We start from the raw sequence: 3,734 nt of genomic DNA, 5'->3' as shown, positions 1-3,734 counted from the left end.
GAACCGGAAATGCGTTGCTACCAAGCGAACCAATCACATTCCTCTCAGTCTGTGACCTCTTGATGCGTAGTTACATTTTTTGGGAGGTGCGTCAGGCACAGCGTGGTGTGCGCCGTGGGGTGCTCATTGCGGCGCAACCTGCGGCGCACGCTCGGCATCGATTTAACGCAGAACCATAATCCAGCCTTAACTCAGATTTATTTGGTCACTCTCGTTTTGTCTTCTCGAGTTTCTTAGTCCCCAACGGTAGCTTTCTGAGCTTTAGTGTTATCGTTGTTGTTGTGTGACACGGTGCTGTAAAACAACTAGGATAGACTGTGGTTGGTTTTTACTGGCAGTTAGGATGGGAGACACCTAGAGCTGGATTGTACCTCCTGAAAGCAATCGAATAATCCTTCAAATAAAAGTAAAAAGCAAAAAAAAAGAGTCATTTTACATCGAGGAATGATGTCTGGAGTTTAAGGTGTAATTTTACAGCATTTGTTGCTCATGTGGTTGACCCCGATCCCACCACAGGTCTTACAGAGAGGCCACGTTTCCACAGGTCACAGATGTTGGTTGCCATGGCGTTTTAGCGTACTACATCGCTGATGTGGTCTGAAAAAGTGCAGACTTGAAGAAAACCTTTAAAGCAGCACAATGTAACTTTCAGCTTTTGTTGAGTTTGGCAGCTCCTTTGGACAAAAGCGGTAGTGCTTTACCAGAAAGAACACTATGTTTCCCATGAGAACCAGCGCGTACTGCCGGAAAACTCCTGTTCCCGTTGCTGCATTTGTTTTGATGAGAGAAGACGGGTCGGACTTTCAAAACTACTTTTCTTATTTCAGCGGTCGTTTGCAGGACGGATAGCGAAGAGGTAATGTATCTATTTTTGGCTAAACAATATAATATGACGATGTTGAAAATCACTAAGTTCAACTTGGTTTTATTAAGTTGTTTCAGCGAGATAATGCGCCCTACAAACTCATGCGCTCTGCACCTTTTTCCTGTCACGTTTTTTAGAGGGACTTCGTCATAAATTAGTAGTCCAACATACTTACTGACAAAATAAAAAAATACTTTATAACCTGTGAATAACTGAATGTAATATGATGGAATATTCCATATTCCTTATATATTTGTTTTTTTCGCCTCCTCCGATAAAACTTTTATTTTCTTCGTTTTTTTCGCTGCTTCAGCCATGATAACAGCTCCGCGTTTAGCTCAACACCAACCTGAGCTCTGCCCTCCACGCCCCGCCCAGCTTTCGTCTCAACTACGATCGGGAAGGAGGGGGAAGTGACGTATGCCGTAAAGCAGTCAAAGCCGTAAAAATGTGTAGTTTTTTAGTGTGGCAGGATTCCTACCATGCTCCTCAAAGTTACATAGTGCCAGTGAAAGCGATACAGACCCCCTCAGATCATGACAGAGGTTCATTAAACCTGTTGGAAGTTGATGTACCATCACAATGACTCTGGAAATATGATATTAAGGTGGAAAAGTTACATAGTGCTGCTTCAAGGTTTTTTGTCGTCTTTGTGAAAACGGATATGAGGCTGTTTCCACTAGCGGGAGTTCTGGGTAGATTTTTTGGGGGCCCGATCGCTGGTCTCCAGTACCAGGAACGGCCCAGTTAAGGGGCTCTCAGGAACCTTCATGTCCCTGTAGCAGGAGAAGTACTCCGGTACTCTGACGGGAACATAAATCATGTGACCACAACTCAGTTGAACCATTTGCATCAGAGACTTTTTGCCACGCGTACTTTTGAAGTAGAAGATTAGAAGAAAAAAGTGTGTGTGTGTGTGTGTGTGTGTGTGTGTGTGTGTGTGTGTGTGTGTGTGTGTGTGTGTGTGTGTGTGTGTGTGTGTGTGTGTGTGTGTGTGTGTGTGTGTGTGTGTGTGTGTGTGTGTGTGTGTGTGTGTGTGTGTGTGTGTGTGTGTGTGTGTGTGTGTGTGTGTGTGTGTGTGTGGTCTTTTTAATCTCAATCGCTACGAAGTATGTTAAAAAACAAACAAAAACGCAAGTAGCATCTATTGTTTACGTGTTTCTTGGAGCCTTTATTCTTTTGCTGCTTTCTTCCTTACGGTCTTCTTTTATGCTGCTGGCTGTTTGCAAACAGCAAAATATGAGCATTACCGCCTCCTTGTGGTCAGCTGAGCTGTTGTTTCAGTCAAAGGTTCCTGTGTGATGGAGACGGTCGGTCCTGTAAGGTTTCCGTCTGGCCGTTTACCCTGAACTCCTGTTAGGGAAAATGCACTTATAGTCTTTTATCGAGGGTCGGATCTCTGGCCACGTTCACCGGGAAAAATTAAAAAGGAAAAAAAAAAAAACCCTAAATGGGCCATTTCTCCAAATATCTAAGCAGCTCCAGATGTCCTGACCCAGTGTGTGTCTTGTGTATCTTAATAAATGTGTTGGGACTTGAGGTTGGTGAAAACATCCAGTTTGTTTTATTTCTACAATCAAAAACTATAAAAAAGTGTAACATGTATACAGCGATCATGTAGCGTGTAGCGATCATGTGTGTCGAGTCAATTAAACTCCTGAATTTGGGTCAAAATGTTGCCAACATTTTTGGTTTTGGGTTATTTAACCCGACGGTCAGCGCGGTTCTCACATCTGTGCATTAAAGTTGTAATTGGTGGCTGTATTTTTGTCACATTTGATGAAATCACCACAATTTTATTACATTATTACCAGATAATTTGAGAAATCTGTTCCTTTGGCACCAACTCGTAGTGCAGCCTGCAAGTTTCAGGCAGGAAAGTAATCAGGTTGGGATCTCCAAACAAACAAACAAACACGTCTTTGTGTAGTTATCAGCCGAGCTCCCGGGTCCCAGGATTCACGCCGTGTAAATGTTTGAGGACAACACACGCACAAAGTAAATATTAAAAGTTGCAGTGAATCCGGTTACCTTTAAGTCTTATAAACTTATTTTCCTCACCTCATTTATCTGCTCTCTGATTGCTCAGGTTTCCCAGCATGTGTACGTTGTATGTGGTCAAATTTTGTGCCAGTTTCTGGACTTTTGGGAAGCTGCAGCTTTTAAGTATTCAATAATAATCTGCTTGTATCATGTCTAATATTTCTAATAAACATGCAGGGAGTCACTGGAAGTTGCTGCATCTGCCTAGACTCTTCCTGTGATACGGGTTTGTTTCCCTGAGGCAGGTGTTGCTCCGAGGTAGTTATCCCCGACGGGGTTTGTGTTTCCAGGCAAAGATTCACAGGAGGCCAATCCACAATACAAGCTGTGATTGTCACACAAATAACCTGTGAAAGACACACCTGTGATAAACCGTGTCGTTGCCTCTTCGCTTGTTACCTGAGAATCATGCCAAATAAATCACAATCGAAAGGTTAATACGAAGCCTGCTACACTCTGGCAGATTCCTTATGACTGAGTTATTATCCCCAAATGATGATGGAACGTTTAAACCACGTCAGAGTTGCTTCTTTCCCAACTATGAGAGGATATAAGTGTTCAGGGGAGCTGCGTCTGACAGAACTTAGAGGTTTTTGTCTGCTAAAGTCTAATTACGGACAAATGGCACATTTGAACAGTTAAAACATCTGTATTTTTAAGATTTTTGTGGCTCTAGTGGCCTTTAATCAAGTTGTATACAGGAATGGGGTAGAGAGAGAGAATGGGGATGACATGCAGCAAAGGTGAGCAGGCCGGGACTCAAACCTGCGACCGCTGCAGGACTGTAGCCTCAGTACACGGGCCGCTTGCTTTAACCACCGCATCA

The sequence above is a fragment of the Cololabis saira genome, chromosome 18 (assembly GCF_033807715.1).
Source record: "Cololabis saira isolate AMF1-May2022 chromosome 18, fColSai1.1, whole genome shotgun sequence".
Classification (NCBI taxonomy): domain Eukaryota; kingdom Metazoa; phylum Chordata; class Actinopteri; order Beloniformes; family Belonidae; genus Cololabis; species Cololabis saira.
Note: the sequence above shows the minus strand (reverse complement) of the source record.